General features: G+C 34.5%; 1 protein-coding gene across 9 annotated transcripts in view; it reads left to right on the top strand.

The window, feature by feature from the left end:
- The window catches only part of LOC123566576 (uncharacterized), a 322,257-nt gene that overhangs the window by 256,449 nt on the left and 42,009 nt on the right, over window positions 1–23,799 (top strand). The window lies entirely within an intron of this gene.

Raw genomic sequence — 23,799 nt, 5'->3', positions numbered from 1 at the left:
CAAAATACATACATGTAACATATACATGTATATTTTCCAAAATTAAATGATAATCCAGCAATAGTATCATTACCTGGTATTACATGATGCCATGTATAAATTCTTAGTACATAGTTTATCCTATATAATCTGTTTATATTTGTACAAAAGTTTACTCGGCTAAAAAGTCAAAACAATAAAAATATGTGTGAAAATTAATTTCAGATGTCATACTGTAAAACACTTACTGAATGGCAAGAGAAACAATAGCAGGTGCTTTCGTTTCTTTTTTAACTAAACATTCTTTAATAACATTGAACTATTTAAGCTGATATATTTTAACGAACCGTTAAAAGATGATACATTAAAATAACGACTCTAAATTTTTTATTTAAAAAAAGAAATGGTATTAATATAATATTTATAATAACAATACTTGGACCCAATAACGGCTATTCCAGTCAGTATATTACTGCACCAGCATGTACATTATAATAAGTGCAACATTTTATTCTAGTAATGGGCGGAGAGAGCACCGAAAATGAAAATTCCAAAAATATTCTTTGATACCGATGCGACAAAAATCTGTGAGGATTTTCAGATAAGAACATTGCGAATGTACTACACATAAACCACACTTTGTCGCAGTTATGTTAGCATGCGCTAGGAAATTGGATAGACGCATTCAGAATTTTATGTATAATTATCAATTCACTTAAATCCTTAGGAATATGATAATCATAATCAAATGCGTATGAAATACATATTCCGTTTTTACTCAGCCCGTTCTGTTGTTTACATATCTATAGGTTTCATGACATTAAATTGTGAGGTCTACTGAAACTTGGGACTGAAACCAAGCGTCTGTGAACCATACAGATGGAGGACTGGAGGGATGCTTGGGTGGATTGACTGTAATTTTAACTTTAGCTTAAACAAAATGAGTTGAATCATGTTGGCGACCGTCCAGTACAGTCTGAAGTTTCAACTAGATATGAGCCGTGCCATGAGAAAACCAACATAGTGGGTTTGCGACCAGCATGGATCCAGACCAGCCTGCGCATCCGCGCAGTCTGGTCAGGCTCCATGCTGTTCGCTTTTAAAGCCTATTGGAATTGGAGAAACTGTTAGCGAACAGCATGGATCCTGACCAGACTGCGCGGATGCGCAGGCTGGTCTGGATCCATGCTGGTCGCAAACCCACTATGTTGGTTTTCTCATGGCACGGCTCATATGTTAAATACTTTAGCAGGAGCAAAGGAATATTGACTGACGCATTCAAAAGATTCAAACAAAATTATCTTTTTATTGAAATTCTTAGAAATATGATGATTATCGATAAAAGCTCTTATGAATACATTTCCCCTTTTTATTCGGAAAAATGACCGGGCTGAAAATACAAAACTTTGCCCTGAGAACATATTTATATGACCATTTTGCTGTTTTCTTGCTCAATGATATCAACATACAAGTAAACATGTTACACCATTCATTAGAAACAATAAAACGAAAGAATGACGTTCGACATTGTTATTTCCTACTACTACTTTTATTAATGTGCATAACTTCTAATGTGGGCAATATCGTAAGAAAACGATCTCAAATAAAAGTTAAATTGCTTTTATTTGAATAGATGCATGATATATATTTTACTGTTTGACGCTTAACCTTTCACATGTAGAGAAAATGATACATGCCAAATAATATGTTCATTCAACATGTTTAAGACATTTAGTAAAAACAAACTTGTTTGCATTACATGTAAAATCGAATTTTCGCTGTATTTTAAATCATGTCTTCGCATCTGACATGGCATTTCGTGTTTCTTCAGTGCAAGATATTCCCCTGGCAAATGTTTCAAATTTCCTTTTAATTTTTGACTGTTTGTATCTAATAATTCACAAGTGATGAAACTTGTTTTAGTGGTGTTAAATCAATACTTCTTTAAAATCCTTTGAAAGGGTATTCATTATGTTTATCGTGATGGCTGTTATGTGAAATACAGCTCTCATTGCTACAACCGGCGTCCTTGGGCGTTTATTCCCCGGATGGAATTGAGTCGAGTCGAATCACGTAGATCGAGTGAAACGCTCTAACACCAGGAACCGGAAGTGAAATTTTACAGCCTTGTTTACGGCGCTTGTTTACATTATCGACGGGGGTAAATCAACATTTCTACAAAAGTAGTGTAATTTCTTCATTCAAATAATATTTTAGGAGGTGGTGTTGAATTTTGACCCGAGAACAATGTTCGTGTCATTAGGACGATTCTATCTCGGGTCGGACACAGAAGAATAAAGCACCCAAGGACGACCAAGGATTTGGGAAACTTGAGGTCTTTAATATAGGTCAAAGACACACCACAAAATAACTGTATTCTTTTGTATTTCCATGATGGCATTTATACATTATTTGACAGTTTTCTATATGTATATAGGCAAACATTTCCCTACAGACAGAATTTATTTAAACTTTGTGTACTGAGTGAGAATCAAGTTTAAAACGGAATTATGTATTGAAAATCATAGGTACTGCTGCTTGATCTTGAATTATCTGCCCTTGAAAATCAGAAAATACTCAAAAATCTAATTTTCAAGGGCAGATAATTCGAGATTAAGGCAAGGGAACTTTGCATTTTAATTAATATTTTTCTTTAAGTTATTATTTGCATTCAGTATACAAAGTTTAAAGATATTCGGTTCATGGGAAAGACCAAGGCTTTGAGGTATCATTTTGTCATGTTCATAGTCAAGGGCATTTGAAACATCTTTATTAACAAAGTCCCATAACTGCAGAATATTTATCTAAAAGAACGTAACATGCACTATGCACAACTAAAGTTGGTACTGATCACTTGAATGTGTGAAGTTTCATTAAATTGTGTGCAAGGGTTCGGAAGATTAGGCGCGCAGAAGATTGCTTAGGCAGACTCTATGTATATAGTATAGTAACAAAAATCAAAGTCCTTTAACTCTGCATTTTTTTTTCTATTTCTGTTGTTACTGATCACTTGTGTGGAGTTTCATTAAATTTCGTCAAGGGGATGAGGAGAAAGATTGTGTCTATGTGTATAATATAGTAACAAAAAACAAAGTCCAATAACTCTGCATTTTTTTTTTCAACTACTGTTCTGAAAGAACTTAACATACCACATGCACAACTACTGGTGTTGCTAATCACTTGTATTAAATTCCATTAAACTGTGTCAAGGAGATGAGGAGAGATGGTGCGTACGAGATTGTGTTGACGGACGGACGGACAGACAGACAGACTGTATCTATGTATATAGTATAGTAACAAAAAACAAAGTCCCATAACTCTGCATTTTTTCCCAACTACTTCACTTGTGTGAAGTTTCATTAAATTGTGTCAAGGGGATGAGGAGAGATGGTGCGCACAAGATTGTGTCTATGTATATAGTATGGTAACAAAAACAAAAGTCCCATAACTCAGCAAAAAAAATATGACAGAACCTAACATGCCTCATGCACAACTACCGTTGTTACTGATCAACTACTGTTGTTACTGATCACTTGCGTGAAGTTTCATTAAATAGTATCATGGGGATGAGGAGAGGTGGTGCGTGTGTTGACGGACATACGGACAGACAGACAAAAATAAAGATCAATTAAATATGATTTAGGCACTGAACTTGAAACTTTTAAGCCGTCCGACTGCTTTTAATTTTATCATTATCAGTATTTTGTGTATTTTGTTACGTAAACAAGTGTAAAATTATCATCATAGATCAATATAAAAAGACACAAGCTTCAAACATGTTTTTCCCATCGCAGTCTCCTTTCCACGATAATTCCGAAAACCGAAAAAGCCCTACTTTATCCGCCCTTTTTACGAAAAATAGCATCAACTAAAGAAATTTGAAGTACATCGTAACTTTTCTTAATATATACCTTTTTATCTGTCGAATACTGCTTGTATTTCACAAGTAAATATGAACAGGCAGAACAAAGTTCAGTATTGGATCTTTTGTATTGTATGTTCCCGGACTACTTTTATTAATGTGCATAAATAGCGCACATAAAAACTTCACTCAGTTCAATTTCAGCATCGACACACATTAAAGATTTCGTACGATAACAAAACGACAAACAAAAAGATGGAGGTATATGATAAAAGTGTCATTATAACAGTAACTAGATCTGGGAATTTGTACTCGGCTCTCGTGGATTTTACGCGCTTCGTAAGATCCGATCTCGGGCCGAATACAGAGCATCCCAGATCGAGCTACTATTACAATAAGTCCGACAGATTATCAATGTTTTTTTCAGTTCTACAAATATATTGTCTTCTCAATGCCAAAACGTGTCATACATAATCATTACTTTATGTTGGCACAAACATGTAACGTAATTTTATGATGCAATATACACATTCCTGTCCGTCCCATTAACCTTAATCAGACTTTATTATAACTTGCAGTCAAATCGTACAGTGGGATCTCGTTATATTCTTCATGATCTCATCACACCAGCCAAAGATCCAATTCTTCACACAGTACGAACATATTTCTCACGTCTTTTTTTGTGAAATTTGTGATCGATCTCACGGTCTGGGGTGGCATAACTGATTCTCTTTCAGATTTTTTAAATTTTATTCTTTTGTTTTAGAAAATTGTTTGCGATTTCCAGAAAATAATCACAGATATCCAAAAATGAACTTTAGAAATAAATAGTGCCTTAAAGTTTCAAAGTTTATTTCATTCACCGCCCAGTAGGTACACATATACAAAAACATGAGATAAATACATTCATATAACTAAATCATTATATACATGAGGGCAACAATAAAAACTATGTTATTCAAAAAAGAATACAGATATGGGATTTACAAAATATAGTACACCATATCAAACAATTTTGATGCTGCGGCCTAACATTTTGATCGTACATGGATATATGTTGATATACCGTGTTGGTTTTTGGAATACTAAGTTTTCTTTTTATTCACAGGGCTTTCTTGTCTGCAATGTTTATGGTGAGACGTGTGTGGGACCATTTTAATTATCTTGATGTATGCAGCGTTTAGATTTGACTTACCAATTTTGTTTTTTTTTAAGAGTGCGAAGTAATTCGCTTATATAATGTTACTATCCTATATATATGAATTTATAAAGACAGTAACCTAATGTTCTATTTATCCTTCCTCCAACTTAAAATCACTTTTAATCAACATTACCCACCAACAACAGTTTTACAATTAATACGCCATTAATATGTGTGGTCAATTTACACCCCTCTTTAGTACTTTTATTTGAAATGGCTTTTAAAAATTCCTAACATTATAAAGTAAAAGAGGAAAAATAAGGCTAATCTTATGTTCTGTATCAACCTCTGTGTGAAATAACTTGAATTTGCTGCCAAATGAAGTTTTATCCGAAGCTCACTTGCAATTTTAACACGCCACTTGAAAGAAAAAAGTAGGTATCCGTTTCTTCGACGATTTGATTCAGTAATGAAATATTCCTTGATTTAAGTGTAGAAATCTAAAATCATTCGCAAACGTTCCGGATGACACAGCTTCCGTTTCCTTGAGCGATTCCATTATAAAATTTTCTTGGGGTAATTACACATATACACTGCAGGTTTCACGTACCTAATAAAAGTTCGTTTATATAAAAATTGCTGAGGTTAAATCGTTGCAAAAACGAGTCTTTAGTAGTTTGGTCTCAAAAACGAGATGGCGTCCGTCAAAACGTTTAGTCACTGACCTAATAACCCATAGTTTAGCGATTTAGCCCTTTATTCCGCATGAAGGCAGGATAAATTGTTTTGTAGATTTATAAAGATTGAAATCAATAATGCGTTGTGTATTTTGATTATGTCATGTTTGAAATAAAACATATATATCTATTAAGCTGTAACTTATCATGTGTCGAGATGTGGTATATCTTGTATGTTTCTCTGCGTCATATATGTATTTACTGTATAATATTTAAATTCAAAATAAATTTTTATGGAAAGAAAAAAAAACGTATATCGTATAAACAACATTAGTGTAACGATATAAAGGATGGCCTTTTCCGCGGTTTTACACATACAATCTGACATCATTTACAAAAAAAATTGCAAAAAGAACAGTAAATTATAATTAAAATTTATTTCTCAGACCTTGAAGATCAAAATTGAATCGTCATGACTTTTTGTTCCTTAACCTTATTCAATGAGGTCTAAAATAAAAAGCAGGAATTGTAATGTTATAGGAACGCGAATAACAATTGAACGTGGTCGGGTCCTTTTGGCTGTTTCAAAGATAGATATCCTGACATATAGGCTATATTGTTTTCCTGGTACTAATGGAAAGCAAACCTCTTAATTCTGTAGAAAGCTGCTGTAAAATGTAAATATAAGAACTGAATGCTTTTTATGTGTTTAAATAACGGGTATAAACCATATTTGGACTTCTTTCTAATTACCCAAGAATCACTAGCGCGATTCATGGATTTGCCAGAAGTCCAGATGTGGTTTATATCCGTATAAACGCATAAAAAGCTAGCAATTAATTCTTAATGATCCATAACAGTGATAATAAGTTCATAAATAATAATGCATATTCGAATCTGTGTTTATACTGAAGCGATAACGCATGTTTTTTTTCTTCTTGTTTTGACATCTGCAGAGTGTTATAACTGGAAACGAACATGCGCTAACGATATTTCTAGCATAAAACGTGTAAAAAGTAGTTAGTGAATATATTGTCCCTCAATGTCATTCAATTTCCATGAAATGCGCGGGAATGTTTGCAGTTTGGTACATTAATATGTTTCTGCTTTACCACGGAACTCGCATATATACAAAAATGTTTTAACAGCACGTGAGCGCGAGAAACTCTCTTTTAACACACGTTTAATCTCCTGTTAAAACACCCCGAAAAAATGACAAGAACAGCAATTTATGCTATAATACAAATTCCAGTTCGTGGTTCACGTTTTAATAAATATCAAGGGGGCACACAATTTATACTGCATATATTTTGTGAAAGTAAAATCTAACTCGTGGTTGATGTAATTACAAAACACTGGCCTATATATCGTATGTTTTGAACGTTACAAAATGTACTTTTCATAATATATACGTCTGTGAAACAAAATGTAGCTGTTTAAGACAGAGCTCAAGCAAGACTCTGAGACTTTTGCAATCCATACCAATTTTCTTCAATATATTTATCAATTCTCTATCTCTTTTGTCTCTATTATGTAAATGATCCGTTCAGTAAAAGGTCTTTTGATTATCGTATTTCTGAGACTCAGACAGTTTCATCAGAAAACTAATAACGATCTAAATAATGTCTCAGTGACATGTTGTTCTGTAATATTTACTTCAGGGATATATAAATATACGTATATAGATATAGCTATTGTAATCTGGGAGCCTTGTATTTATTCTTCTTGCTCATAATTCACGTACACTTTCAATATCGCTATCTTCCAGTTTCACATACACATATATACATATATAATGTATTGTTGCGCTTCAGTATTGAAAAGTATTTATGTTAACTTGATAACTGGAATTCTAACACGACTTTATTCATTTTGCTATTAAACAAAGAAGGCTAACAGATGTGTATTATTTTTACAACAATTGTGACGTCACAATTATTACTTCAAAGCGTCAAACGGCATAGCGGCGCGCTGGAAAAGAAACCAACAGGTTAGAGATCACCATTTGTTTTCCCATAGACTTACATCGTAACATTATGGCGTGTACGGCCTTCCATACATCGAAACATGTATATCTAATTACATGTACAAGTTTTTCAAGAACTATCTTAGTTCTACCAAAATATCGGACGAAAAACATATGAATAGTGATACTTTATTTAAGTAATTTTCGTTTGAATGAGATGACCCCCTGTTTACATCATTGACAGGCGGGAGAAATTCGTTTGATAAAACTTTTTTCAATACACATAAAATGTAGCAAATTTTGTCAAAATGTATAATAAAATACTGTAAATGCAGTGAAAAAAATATCAATTTTGAAAAAATAATCACTTCCTGGGTTTGTTTACATGACTGACCAATCAGAACGCACAGACGTTACCTTATTCCCAGGTAAACACTTACGTCATTCCCAGTAAGTTCCCTGTACTTTTTGAATTGGTGGTCTCTGACCAACAGAAAACAGGCAAACATTTGATGGATGTCGTCAAGGATGAACTCAAAAATCCTTGGTAACGTGTCATGATAGTTCAAAGGTCAAGGTCACACCTGAAGAACAAATGTCAGCATTGATCTTTTCCTGTCCAGTCTGTAAAATATTTCTGTATAAGCTCATAGACTAGCTATGTCATATGGACCAAATTTAAGTAATGTGTTGATTTATTTTCTTCGGAATTTCTTCCCTTTTATATAATAATTTCTTACATTTTCTCATATTTTTCCACCAATTTCAAAATGAAATGTTGTCAAATGTTATACTTTTTAGCTCACATGAGCCAAAGGCTCAGGGTGAGCTATTGTGATCACCCACCGTCCGGCGTCCGGCGTCCGTCGTCCGTTGTCCGTCCGTAAACTTTTACTTTAAACGACATCTCCTCATAAACCGCTAGGTCAATTTCATCCAAACTTCACAGGAATGTTCCTTGGCTGAAGCTCTACAATTTTTTTTCAAAGAATTGAATTCAATGCAGAACTCTGGTTGCCATGGCAACCAAAAGGAAAAACTTTAAAAATCTTCTTCTCAAAAACCAGAAGCCCTAGAGCTTAGATATTTGGTGTGAAGCATTGCCTAGTGGACCTCTACCAAATTTGTTCAAATCCTGACCCCGGGATCAAAATTGACCCCGCCCGAGGGGTCATATGATTTTACATATGAAAATCTTAAAAGATCTTCTTCTCAAAAACCAGAAGCACTAGAGCTTAGATATTTGACCTGTAGCATTGCCTAGTGGACCTCTACTAAAATTGTTCAAATCATGACCCCGGGATCAAAATTGACCCCTCCTCAGGGGTCACTTGATTTTACATAGGAAAATCTTCAAAATTTTTCTAAAAATAAACCAGAAGGCCTAGAGCTTAGATATTTGACATGTAGCATTGCCTAGTGAACTTCTACAAAATTGTTCAAATCATGACCCCCGGGGTCAAAATTCACCCCTCCCCAGGGGTCACTTGATTTTACATAGGAAAATCTTCAAATATTTTCTAAAAATGAACCAGAAGGCCTAGAGCTTAGATATTTAACATGTAGCATTGCCTAGTGGACCTCTACAAAATTTGTTCAAATCATGACCTCCGGGTTTAAAAATGACCCCGTCCCAGGGGTCACTTGATTTTACATAGGAAAATATTCAAAAATGTTCTAAAAATAAACCAGAAGGTCTAAATCTTAGATACTTAACATGTAGCATTACCTAATGAACCTCTACAAAATTTGTTCAAATCATGACCCCCGGGGTCAAAATTGACCCCGTCCCAGGGGTCACTTGATTTTACATAGGAAAATCTTCAAAAAATGTCTAAAGATAAACCAGAAGGCCTAGGTATTAGATGTTTGACATATAGCATTGCCTAGTAGACTTCTACAAAATTTGTTCAAATCATGACCCCGGGGTCAAATTGACCCCGCCCCATGGGGGTACTTGATTGTACATAGGAAAATCTTGAAAATTTTCTAAAAATAAACCAGAAGGCCTAGAGCTTAGATATTTGACATGTAGCATTGCCTAGTAGACCTCTACAAAATTTATTTAAATCTTGACCCCCACGGTCAAATTGACCAAGCCCCAGGGGTTACTTGATTGTACATAGGGAAATCTTCATAAATTTGCTAAAAATAAACCAGAAGGCCTAGATCTTAGATATTTGATATGTAACATTGCCTAGTAGACTTCTACAAACTTTTTTCAAATCATGACCCACGGGGTAAAATTGGCCTCGCCCCAGGGGTTACTTGATTGTACATCGAAAAATCTTCCAAAAAATTTCTCAAAGTCATCAGTTTGACATTTGAAACATGTAGCTCATTTTACTCAGGTGAGCGATCCAGGGTCATCATGACCCTCTTGTTTATATTTATAGATATTATTAGCAGCTCTAGATATTTTATACAAACGTTTTGTTATAACATATTGTATATATAGCCCAATATTTTTATACATAATTGACAGATATCAGATCGTTATGTTATACTGCAGTAGAGAAAATAAGTTGCCTTCCAGGAGGTGACATTGTATTGCATGGCAATACTTCATCTTTCAAAGACCAGTCTAAATCTCATTGTGCTTATCGGTTTTGAAGTGAGTGAAGTATGAAGATGCCTTAAGGCTGGTTTGGATCTCTGCTTAGAATGATATAAACGGGCGTTAATCGCCATTTCAGACCTTATTGGGACTTTGAACGCTGTGAAATATAGAGAAAAGATACTAGATTTTTTCATAGTTTAAAGACATCTATCCATCACGCTTCAGTAAATTGCATTATACCAAAATATTTTTATGTAGAATTGTTAGGCTGGTTCTAAACATTTCGCACTGTTATACATTGTATCCAGTGTCAGTCAGTAAATCCAGAGCACCATGAGAAAAGCATGTATAATTAATTCGAGTTTAATTTGAATAAGCTGGATAGGTATCTTCAATGTTTACAGTTCCAAGGCTTATCTGTGTCACCATCACTGAGGTTTATGATTATGAAGAGAAAGAAGAATAGTTAACTTAAAATTAAAGACTTATGCCTTGTATACTACATGTATTTCATAACATTTTCAGACACAAACGGTAGTTGATTACACTAGGCCAATGTCTTTTTTTTCACTCGCTATGTTGGATGCCTTCGGGCCTAAACATGTACTTAAATCAGAATTCTAAATTCTCAGTCCCTGGTGAATTATTGTTAATTAATGTAAAAGCGTTGTACTTTCTATTTCAAGATTTTCTATAGCTAATCGAAAGCCAAAACAAGACAAATATATTTCTTTGTGTCACGAAGAGTCACGAATTTCTGTTATTTCAGTGACAAATGGAGCATTTAAATTATTTCGATGGAAATGAGATGTGAAACCAAAATTTGTACTCCTGTTTGGCGCCATATAACCTATACTGTGCTGGTGCGTCGTAAAACCCAAGTAAATAAATAAATAAATAATATGTTATACTACATTTAAATCTATGAAAACTGTACACATTATTATACGTAAAAGAATCGGCCAATATCGGTCGACATCATATGTTGTTTATTTATCAATCGTTCGGCCGATTCCGTTCCAATATGGAACTACTGCCTGGAATATAGGTTGATGCGTTATTGTTCCGAAATTTATCTGCTTTGTTGTGTGAAAGAATCTTTGCCATTCCAAAATGTCGACAGCACATGTGGTAAATAGAAGATATGTACGACCTCAATCTGTAAACGACAAAACATATTACGGAAATTAGATAATCATCAAGGCAGATCAAGTATACTTCATATTTCGGGTATTTTTTTAATTATTTGTTATTCAACAACGCGGTTGGGATATTTTGAAGTTATGTAAAGCATAAGGTGGTGATGCTGAATTTACATATGTATGTATCAAAGATATTAATTCCTCTTCATTTAGGTTTATCCCGATTGTTTGAAAGTTTATATCTTTTCAATACTGAATTAAAAAAACATATGGTGTATAGACACAGAAAATATGATATATAATACATAATATCTTACGAATGTTGTCCATTACATATATAATTCAAAATGCACTCAGAATTATGATCGAAGGCTAGGATTTGTTGAAACTGAGTTTTCATTCCCTTTAGTTGCTCATCATTGAGAGGAGTGATCATTTTATTTTATTTTTATTATTTATTTTTTTTTTTTTGGTTACTGAATGGTTTCTTTACATTTCCTGATATTTATATGAAAATATCTGCTAAAACATATAGTGACAATGGACTGTCTTTTTATTCTGTTACGTTGTCAAATGCAAAGAATAGTTACAACTATGACAAAATGCCCGTCCACAAAACCATGACCCTACGGTAACTTGAAAAGTTTGTAAATTTTTTTTTAAAGAAACTGTATGAGACTTTTTGTTGCCAAGTCAAAAAATCTTATGTCAACAAAATGACTAGTGTAAAGTACGACACCAAATTGATACTTTGATAACTTAGGAAGTTCAAAAGGTTTTTGCATGGAACATTTTACGCACATAGGTAAGAGGCATATTTTATCTTAATTTGATTTTCTATGCCCCGGATGGATGGCATATTGTACAGTACGTGGAATTTTAAGTTTTTCTGTTTTCGAATTTTTGAAAATTAGTCGAATTCAAAATTGCAACCTAAATACATACTATACGTCAACTAATTCAGTACTAGAGAGGTAAAAATGACAACTCGATTTATTTTCTACATTATTCTTACAGTATTCGAACATTTTGATATTATTGTTTAAAAAGTACATAATTTCATTTAAAGTCAGACAACGTATATATGTGTTTGTATAAAACATTTTTTTCCATGGATTGGGGGTAGGGGTTAATGTGTGTTGGGGGGGGGGGTTGCACTTGGCGACCTTTTGCGGGGCATCATAACGACGTTCGGCGGGGCGACCTTTGGTGAGGCGACCTTTGTCGTGGCAATATTTGATGGGGTAAAGTTCGGCGGGGCTTTTTGCGGTGCCATGCCACATTGACGTTCGACGGAGCGCCATACCGACGTTTTCGGGACGACATTCTGTGGGGCGACGTATGACGAGGCTACGTTTGGCAGCGCAACGTTTTGTTTAAATATGACTTACTTAGTTTCGCACTTTAAGACCACACTGGAAGTAAATGCATTGCTGCTTTGGCGGCTCATCCCAGGTCATGAGTTTTCTGTCTAATACTTGTTGAAATGAATCAAGCTAATGTACAACTTTTGATTGAACAACATAGTCATACATATTCACCGTGCCATATGTGCCATAAGTGACAGGCGTGTTCTGGTTCTTTCATAAACATATGTGTTGAAACAGGCAGGTGGCGAATTATGATTTCTCTGTCAATCGTAGATAGTTAATGAAAGGCTTAACAGATAAAATGAAAGAATTAAATATTACTCCTGTTGTTGCTAGTTCTTTTATTTGTGTTGGGGTTATCAACACTCATCATAAAGTATTATGTATACGTTCACTTCCATATTTTCATTTTATCGTTTGGACTCAGTACTCGCTGAAATAAAATAAAATTTTCTTGTCCTTCATCTCAAAATATTTCATATAAAGTGTTGCCAATATTATTCACATGTGTCAATTTCAAAACAGAAGTAGGAACTTTTAGAGTAGACGATAATAAAACCCTATCGCCACAATCTTGACTGGTCATGTAGAACTCTTGGTATGGTATTTAATAAAATTAGAGGGTCAGTGTAACATAGCACAATTATTACAGTTATGACAACAGCACTGGAGAGGGGACATTTTAAGCCTGTTTTATCATCTTTGATAATGTTAAAATGATTGATTACACGGATAAAGAACAATGCGGTGAAATCTTTTTGTACCTTAATAATATTGCACACTGGTTTTTGTTAATTAGAAGATATATAGAACGTATCATTCAGTCGTTTTGCCAAAGATAAAGGTCACATAATGAGGTTAAAGGTCAAATAAGAAATATGATTGAGTCTGATCATGTAGTATATCTCTTGAAGATTTCTTGACTACCTTGACACACAAGTTAAAGACAAACGCAAAGAATCCCGAGCCACTCCAGCGGCAATGTAGATTCAAGGTCAAGGTCAAACAGTGACAATCAATGTCAAAAAGTTGGAATTTAATAAACTCAAAACATAAATGGTTATCATATTGAAACTGTATTCTGCCCAATGGTATTATTCAATATGTTGATGATAGCTTTAAACCATGTAGCTCCCAGATCAAGCTGAAGATCAATAAAAAGTTTATATGCATATATGCATTTTGGGGCACTTTGGGTATTTTTGTGTTAAAACAACAAATATACTTTAAATAATTTATCCCTTTTACATGTCACGTATTGGGTGAATACTTTTGTTCATTCACTTGCTTCTGGAACGTTGGATAAAAGCCCGCCATTAAGCTTAACGAGTGATACTATAAATCAATGTTGCCATTTGCTGTACAATCATGTTCAACTGGTATATTCCTAAAGTATATTTTAAATGTCTGCTTTTGCATTACTTGTGGTATAGAACAAAAATACATCAATCAAAACATGTTTCCGGCGCAGGAAAATGAAAGAAAAATAAAAGGAAAGGAGCATGCCAGAAACATCATACTTTATTCTTGTACTGCAGTAAAAAGATTATTTTCAGTCTGGAAAGAATTGAATACACATAGAAACAATAGATCTTTTGATAAAAAAATCTAATATTGGCTGTTCATTGCGCAAAACTCATTAACAAGATGCCTTTTTCGAGACAGCTTTTTGATGATATGTATTGACAAAATAATTTTGGCACCGAAGAAAGTGATATGGGTTTCTGTTCTTATATTACTTTAAATTCGTGAGAAATGTACTCGAGCAGACAAGAGTGAATCTTAATGGGATTTCTAACCGGTGCCACGGGCGAAATGAAACAACAGGGATATCACAGTTGTGTTTTACAAAAAGATTAACATAAAATTGAATAAAAGGATATTACCAATTCTGACCATATGAAAAGTATGCATGGTAGTTAAGTAAACAGAAGTCCACGCAACTCCTCCCACACCACCTGCCGGGTTTATACCAAACTTTCCAAGAGAGGCCATTGCCAAGGCAAGTTGTGCGTATTGTCACCAAGTAGAATAACGTCAAACTTCACAAAAGTGATCGTCGCAACGCCTAGTTTGCATATAATCGGCAATATCCGGTTTAATGATTATCAGCAGAGTTATGGCCTTTTATTCGACAAATTTTATGATTATTGGCAACCTCTGTTATATTATTTTGCGTGTTTCCACCAATCTTGTGATCATCGGCATATTCCGGTTCACTTTGGTGGAGTTATGGCCTTTTTTTGTTGTCAAATTTCTCTTACGCCATTGTGCAGGTTTCCACCAAGCCTTACAAGTGTTACCATTGCCATGCTTACGTATGCATACTCATCGGCATATTCAGGTCTGTGATTTTCAGAGTTGTTGTCCTTGATTTGTCTTATTTTACATTGTACTACTTGCTGAATACCATTGGGTTGAATTTAACTGCCACGAGTGATTAGTTTGAAGCGTAATTGTGCTTATCATCGGCATCTTCACGTTAAATACTTTTCATTGGAGTCATCACCATTGGTTTGTTGAATTCTTCGATGTTTTTACCGCAAGTCGAAATTTTACCAAACTTTACACGAATGATCTCTGCCAAGCCTAGTCGAGTTAATTGTTGGAATGTTATGGTTCAGAGATTTTCGCTGGGATTATGACCTTTAATTGGTGACATTGACAAATCATATGCGTGGCAAGTGGTGGAAGACATATGTTTCTCGTGAAAAACATCTCTAGTTTTAAAAGTTGAATTTCTATTGAATGGCTGCTATATTCTAATAAAAGTCTTTGATGAATGTAATATTATACATATTCTTCTATTTATTTTACTCTTTCTGCCTAAATATTTATCATTTAGATTTAATACGCTATAAGAATTTCATGTTGGTTATACATCCAGTGTACAATTTACCTGCATCGGGTGCTCATTAAATATGAAAAAGGACACATTACCAGTCATAAATGTTCTGAGCAGATCAATTACATGACCAGTATCAGATTAGATTGACTAATAATACGTATACATATTTTTAGTGTTAATGCTCAGTGTTGTTTTAATTTCGAGGTCCTTTGTGGTTATGGTGTCATTCATGATTTTTTGTTGTTTTTTTTTTGTTGTTGTTGTTTTGTAATACAACATGTATATTCCTTTTTAAATTGGTACTAGCGGTCGTTAGATGTTGCACATTGTGTGTTTCCTTTCACTAATACGAACCGATCGGCTATTTGGTTAGTAGCTGGTAGGAGTCAGAAGGATCTTCATACAAATTTGATTAAGATTTGTCATACATGAAACAGCCATAGAATATTTGCTTAGTTCTTAACAAAATCGTAGCAAAACTTGCCGTGGGAAAAGTTTGTTAATTACTCTTATCTATAACCTACATTGAATGTGACGTTAGTTTGGTACAGCAGCAGCTTGCCTTTCAACGTTAATGATATTAACACATTGAACTATGTAAAACCTCGATATGTAACGTTTTCTTGTTTTTACCTGAACAATTCCTTAGAAATCAATTACATCAATCATAATTACAAAATATTTCTAATAAAGATTTTGTCAGAAAAGATGCGGCCGATTTAAATTTGATAAGAATACCTAGGTCAAATGAAACAGAAGCAATGCCAAAACAATGCAAGCGGAATGATATTAAAAGTAAAACCTAAGAAGGCGATAGTCCCATGTGGTTCTGTGATGACAACTTGTGAATGAAAAAGGAAACCATTGACTTACACTTGCCGGATAGTAAGAGGCGGCTGATAGGATCTGAACATCCTGCTACATCTGGTTCCAGCAGATATAAAAGTTTTAATTCCATACCTCATATTTTATTTCGTTGTATGAGATGTGAAACCAAACTTGTGAGTCCTATTGTCCGATGAGACAGTTAGATGTACCCTTTGTTCATGGTCCGATATCAGTGTCGCACATGTCTCCAAAAGTATGATCTACAGTAGTAATCAAGCTTTATATTAGCAGTACTTTTATTCAGCCTGTTTTAGTTTTAAGTTCCTGCGGTTTATATCATGGCGGTACTCAGATGTTATTTCTACGAAAGTTCACGTTACCGTAAAGCTTGCTTCTGGAGCAAGTCCCTGACCTTCAGACTGGCTAATATGAATAAGGCAAAGCCTGAGCGTCACCTCGAGTGTTCTAGTTTCTTTTTTCGTTACAGTTTAAGTCAGAAAAAGCAATCACTTCCAACAGAAGACAGCGAAACTTATTAATACTGCATATTCAAAAATATTTTTAAAATGTATGTAAAGTAATATTTAAGGTTTTTAGTGAAATCTATATTTTTAATATTAATCACCAAACAAATGGACGTCTCTTTTTCATTGCAGGGCAGTAGCGATTTTCTTTTAACGATACATTATATAGTTTAACTAAACGTCGTCGAAACTGTGTAACTTCCGGATACGAAATATAATTATATCATCTTATTTTTGTGTAACCGTATTGCTCGCTATCAGCCTCTGGATACGTCGTCGGTCATGATTGATAACCCCAGCTAACGGGCAATTATTGTATATAATTTCCTGAAATAAACCAATCCGTGGACATTTTAAAAAAAGTATATTATCTAGAAGGTTAAAATACCTAATGGAATAATCGATCATTTGCTTTCAAATGTGTATAAAACATTATGTTGTTAAATAGTATTTTTCAGATGTTTTGTATGTAAGTCAGGAGGGGCGCCGCGGTGTAGGACCACATTCGTAACAGATCGCATTTGTAACAGGTGTTACAAATGAGATCGCATATGTAACAGGTGTTACAAATGAGACCGCATATGTAACAGAAATCAAGCACATATGTAACATTTTTTGAGAGAATGTGATCGATGCCGATTTTTGATGTGACATCTGATCACATTTGTCACATGTCATTTTCAGTCGGAAAAATGAACAAAAAAGTGCATTTTTACATCTGATACACATTTGTAACATGTTTTAGCTCACTTGTACGAAGTGACAAAGATAGCTATTGTGATCATCCTTAAAAAGTTTGTACGTCGTCCGTCGTCCGACCGTCCGTTCGTTCACATTTTCCTTGTGAATACGACAGAGACAACATTTATTATTTGATTTTGACAAAACTTGCACAGAACTTATATATATCTATAGTATCTCGGTTCCTTTCGAAAACGAGCCATATCACCTTATTCATCTTGGAGTTATGGCCCAAGAAATGGCAATAATTATTGATTTTACTATTTCATATTTACCAAATTTGTATATAAGTTATATATCTATAACATCTCGGTTCCTTACGAAAACCAGCTATTTAGCAACATTTGTGTTGGAGTTATGGGCCTTAAATTGACAAAATTTGCTGATTTTAGCATTGTGAACATGACAGAGATCACAACCTTTATTTGATTTTGACCAAACTTGCATTGAAATTATGTATCATAAGACCTTGCTTTTTCTCCTCGAAGAGTAGCCATATCACGCTATTTGTCTTTGAGTTATGGCCCCTAAAATGGCAAAAATCGCACAATTAATAATATGTATAGTGTAGTATTACTCATGTGAGCGATGGTGGGCCATGACGACCCTCTTGTTGATTAGAGAGATATTTTCGTTTAGGTTAATATCTTGGTACTGGTTTGTTACCTGGCAATTAAACTTGGCAAGAATACCGTTATCATGACTGGTTCTGTTCATAGTAGCATGGTACTACATGTACATGTCACTTATAAATTATCCATATCGGGTTTGGTTTGTAAGATTTCATTTTTACTAAATGCATGAATACATGTATATGCATATGTATGATTAAAGGGGAAGATGCAAACCACATGCAATCCCTGTTCAATCCCATCGCAGGTTGTATCGCTTTAACAGCAATAAAGTGCACTAAAATCAAGAGCAAGGCAGTCTCAACTGACATAGAAAGTTTTGTAAAAGCTGAACACCTGGTATAAATACATTTATATATACTTAAAAATAGTGACTAGCTTGACTATTCGATGACTGCTTATGGCTATTGATCCTGATGTCGTCGGCGTCCGCGGGTTCGCTGCAAGACAGGGTTTTCGTTTTCGTTTTGTTTATCTTTGTCAATTCGTATTGCTTTAAACATCAAAGAAAACTTATACTGACGACAATGGATACATCAAATGAAATATGTCCCATTTAAAACCCTGACGTGAACTTTATTGGAGACTATTTTCTAAGAGAGTTTAGTTGCCAGTCCTGGTGTCTGCATTCGTATGGAAACATTCTTATTTTGTATCTCTATAGGAGCGGCACGAATAATTCCACAGGTGAGGGTGGTGCAGTGGATAGTTTTGCAGATTACGAAAACGGCGGAGCGGGTTGAATTCCAAGTCAAAGCCGAAATTTCCAGAGATATTGTGTCTCTCATCCACCCAGTTAAGACCTTACGTGTCTCCATATCGGTGCGTTTTACCAGACCCGTAAACGAACGTATGAGTGTAAACTCGTATATGAGCCAGGGTAAAATTTCAATTGAAATTAATCGGAAGAACTAACCATCGACTAGAGGGTCGCTGGACACACGTTTGAGACCGGGTGAAAACTACTCGTATCTGTTGAGATTTTCGCCACTCGGTGCTGTTTCAAACTGGGAAGTTGTCGGTTACTAACAAAAAGATACTGTTGTACTGATTTTAATATCATTGACATTTTTATCATCATCATCATCATCATCATCATCATAATAATAATAATCATCATCACCATCATCTTGGACCATTCTACAGAGTGCCAAAATTTGAGACGTTTGCAGTAATAGGTGTAATATGATCACTACAGATTTTCAATAAAATGCTGGTTATTTGTACCAAAGTATTAGGAAATCTGACTAAAGCGAGTTATGATTCGTGCACAAACATATATATTACAACAAAATAACAAAACAAATCTTAGTTCAAAGCTGTGACCTTGATCTTGGAGATAGCAACACACCTTCTATCCATGCTGATCATTTGTACCAAATAATTTGAAAATGTGACTATGCATGGGCAAGTTATGCCAAGGACAAGAACCCATATATATATATATAACTGCACGAACACACAGACTCCGCTATTTCACGACGGGAATATAATAAAAGAAGGCCAATTACCTCACAGGCGGGCTCAGTGGGGTGAGGATAATTAGAAAATAAGGTGTATTTTCTTAGAATGTCATAGACATTAGTCCGCAACACAAGATCGGGCCCTCCTAGACTTAAGGCTAACGAGTACATAATTTGTCCCATGACATAGCAACTTCATGTTCTTCAACCAACTTGAAACAGCTCTCGATGACGAAAGATGTATGTCGCCACCGGGTTCGAACTAGTAACCTGAGCATGTGGATCTACATTTCAGAAAGTCGAGGTAACAGTAGAAATAGCTGAAGTCATATTATAGTTGTAGTGGCAGTGGATGCAGAAATGATAACAGAAATTGAGCCACGTCACGGGAAAATTGGCATTCTGACATTTTCGTGAATTTCCAGAGAGTCTATCTTTAGGCTGACCTGTGCATTTATGTATCGGAATTAGGGTCAGAAAATTTCATATTCAGGTAGAATAAACCTTCTTTGAAATAACGGCGAACGGTGTGGGCTATGATCAGACTGCGCGCACACTGATTGCAAAGCCTCGAAGATTCCCGAAGGCCCATTCTCTCATGATGCAGCTCAAATAATTTTATGACGTCATTGACCTCGACGACGACAACGCTAACTTTTGATGGTGCTTATGGTTAGAGACCACCAATTGTTTTCCCATAGACTTACATTGTAACATTATGGCGTGTACGGCCTTCCATACATCGAAACATGTATATCTAATTACATGTTTTTCAAGAGCTATTTTAGTTCTACCAAAATATCGGACGAAAAACATATGAATAGTGATACTTTATTTAAGTAATTTCCGTGTGAATGAGATGACCCCCTGTTTACATCATTGACATGGCGGGAGAAATTTGTTTGTTAAAACTGTTTTTCAATACGCATAAAAAATAGCAAATTTTGTCAAAATGTATGTGCAGTGAAAAAATATCAATTTTGAAAAAAATAATCACTTCCTGGGTTGTTTACACGACTGACCAATCAGAACGCACAGACGTTACTTTATTCCCAGGTATACCCTTACCTCATTCCCAGTAAGTTCCCTGTACTTTTTTGAATTGGTGGTCTCTGACCTTATGGCAGTCATTCAATGATGTTGCGATGACAACCAACTCATTGAACATTTTCAGAATAAAACTCAACATGATACATATGCGCTTCTCATGTCAACTCCCATGTTGGACATACCCATTCGTAACACATTTTACCTGTTACGAATGCGATCGCATACGTACGAAATCTGTTACAAATGCGATCTGTTACGAATGTGGTCCTACACCGCGGGTTTCTTTATAAATGAATTTAGCAAAATTAACGGGGATGTAACATCTTAAAACAAAAAAGGGAGAAAAAAATACCTCCACCAATACCCAGACATGTTCAAAAATAACAGAATTAGAATTAAGGCCGATTTTACAATATACAATACAAATAACTACGATTTGGAGTACATCCAGGCACCTACCTGAAATTGATGACAGGTCTTAAAATTCAAATTTCGCTGGGCCTACGATTGAATAGTTTGGCTGGAAACGGCTATATAACTACGCAGCGCAGCGTAAACAAATAAGAATGAAACAGTATTTTGCAGTTTGTTTACAAAGGACACTTGGGATATTAAGTCACATAAGTCGTGTTAAATGGCCGAATGAAAATTAGTGTCACTTACACACTCAGTTTTCTTTGACGAAACTTCAAATCAGAGAACTATCTAATAGCACAAACAGATACTAGTATTGCACAATATTTTCTTAATTTAAAAGCATTTGACTAAATGATTTTCTGTACAGTAGTTTCTTCTGCACTGAATGTCTTCGAAGAGCTCCGGTCAGTTATATTTGACTTTAATAGGCTATTACAAAATGCTAGTTGAAAAACTTAAAGTGCACGTCACACGCAAAAATATTGTAGTAATAAAGGCAAAGAAATTACAAAGAGAGTTGAAATAAATGTAGTAATGTTTGTGTGTTGCTAAATATCGTATCGATATGTTCAAATAAACACACATGAATTTGAATTAAGCGCATTATTAAAGTTTGGAAGAATCAACACCCAGAAAACTTCTGGAGAAATGTTATCGTATAGCAGAATGGTACATGTGTGTATACATGAGAACACAGTGGTACAAGACATCCTATTGATTACAAATGTTTGGCACCAAAAGATCTTGTAGTGTCAGTTCCTATTAGCATTTATCGCGGAATTGTGACTGTGTATAAAAGTAAAACTGACAAGGTTGTTGTAAATGGCACTATTCCTTGTAAAGATAGCAATCTTCGACAGATATATTGTCGATTGCCTGTGTTAGTTTTAACACCGTTTTCAACACAATGAAATGATTTCAAAATGATGATAATAATAATAATAATGATAATAATAATAATAATAATAATAATAATAATGATGATGATGATGTAGATGATAATGACGAATGCGAAGGTGGTGATAATAACAATAATAATGTGCACAAAAATGGTAGCGATAATGACAGTATCTGTTTTTTAAATGATGATAATAATAATAACAACAATAATGGTTAAACTACTACCAAGAATAATTATAAAACAATAATCTCTATAAAGAATAGTTTCGACGAATAGTATGCTCCTTTCATACACGTTCTTTCCAAGGAGACCACCATCAAATGATAAAATAGTATAAAACTGAGTTTTGTTTGGCTCGGCGTTCCCCACTACACTTTTTCCTGTTGGTACAGCGAATGTTCAAAAGTAATGATTTTGTACTATTCGTCTCTAGTGTCGTCGCCGGATTGCAAACTTGTCTCCAGTTTCGCATTTTATCTGTAAACATTTTTTTATCTGTAAACATTTTTTCAGTATAAGGATCGTTTTAGAAATACCACAGGGGTTGTCTAAAGATTATAAAATCCCGAATTTACCTATTCTTTCAAATATATATGATATTATTTTTAAAATGTTTATTGGATAATAGTTTTAAGTTTGTGTATAAAATGTCTGAAAATAATTATTTTTACGTCAGTTGTTTAACTTTTTATTTGTTATAAAAACATCATGTTTTCGGCTATTCTGTAGCTGTAGATAATGCATGGGAGTGACTTCTCAAATGTATTACAAGTTTAGCTGGACTATACGAAGTATACGGAGAGCTATCTTACTCGCCACGGCGTCGGTGTCGGCTACCTTCCGCATCCACACCTTAGTTAAAGTTTTGATGCACTTTCTCTTCTTTCTCTTTATCTCTGTAATTACTTGATGGATTTGCTTCAAAGTTAGAATAGTTATTCCTCATTATCACCCACATTATCTGGTACAAAGGGCCATAACGCTGTCACCGAAATTTTATGAAAAATACCCCCTTTTTACTTAGAATTTCAGGCACTTTCACTCTCTTTCAGTTATTTTGCTAAATACTGTTCATCACCCACATCATATAACTCTCGCACCAATTTTTCATGAATTATACTCCATTTTTATTTAGAATGTTAGGTTAATTTTGATGCATTTTCACTATATGTCTTATTACAGGAGGGATTTGATGCAAACTTAAAACTATTGTTCGTTATCATCATCCACATAATATGACAAAAGGGTCTTAACTCAGGCACGAATATTTCTTGAATTATGCCTCATTTTTACAAAAAAGTTCATGTTAAGTTTCGATGCACTTTCACTTTATCTTTGTTATTACATAATGAATTTGATCAAAACTTAAAAAAAAACGTTCTTCAACGTTGTCGTCCTTGTCATATGAAACTAGATCCATAAATCTGGCACAAATATTTAGTGACTTATGTCCCCAATTTACTTAGAATTTCAGTTTAATATTTTTTGCTTCTTCTCTACAGTATATCTCCTGTTGTTACGAAATAGATTTTATTCAAACTTAAAATGGTTGTTCCACATGGTCAACCACATCATATGACGTAACGTTCCTGATTCTAGCACCAAAATGCTACGAGTTATGTCCTATTCTTACTGGAATTTCAGGTTCAAATTGTGATGCAATTCTGCTCTATCTCACTGATTAGTCCTCTACTGGTT

The sequence above is a fragment of the Mercenaria mercenaria genome, chromosome 8 (assembly GCF_021730395.1).
Source record: "Mercenaria mercenaria strain notata chromosome 8, MADL_Memer_1, whole genome shotgun sequence".
In the NCBI taxonomy this organism is placed as follows: Eukaryota; Metazoa; Mollusca; class Bivalvia; order Venerida; family Veneridae; genus Mercenaria; species Mercenaria mercenaria.
This window is presented reverse-complemented; position numbering and strand designations above follow the sequence as displayed.